Consider the following 390-nt stretch of genomic DNA (forward strand, 5'->3'; position numbering starts at 1 on the left):
TGTCTCAGTCAACAAATATGTAGCTTCTTTCAAGGAAGCACTAATTTCTTAGCGACAAAATATGCATAATTTTGCTCTTACTCGGTAGTTTCAATGAATAATACGGCATCTCGTCAGCAGAGATAATACGCTGGGAGTATAAAGGAAGTAAATAAATAATATAAACAAGTTAATCATTTAATCGGAGAAATACGTAGCCAAAAACAATGCAATACACACACACTCGAAGTAATCGGGAGACTCCCACACTTACCTCACCAGCGTACACACAACAAATCCAGCGCCACTGCTCCTCTGCCCACTTGCAACTCACACAGGAGAAACCAGGATCTGTCTGCATGCGACAATGCCGACAAAGCCTTCCCTTACTCCGCAGACCTTGCATTTTAT

This window comes from Penaeus monodon, chromosome 34 (genome assembly GCF_015228065.2).
Source record: "Penaeus monodon isolate SGIC_2016 chromosome 34, NSTDA_Pmon_1, whole genome shotgun sequence".
Taxonomy (NCBI): domain Eukaryota; kingdom Metazoa; phylum Arthropoda; class Malacostraca; order Decapoda; family Penaeidae; genus Penaeus; species Penaeus monodon.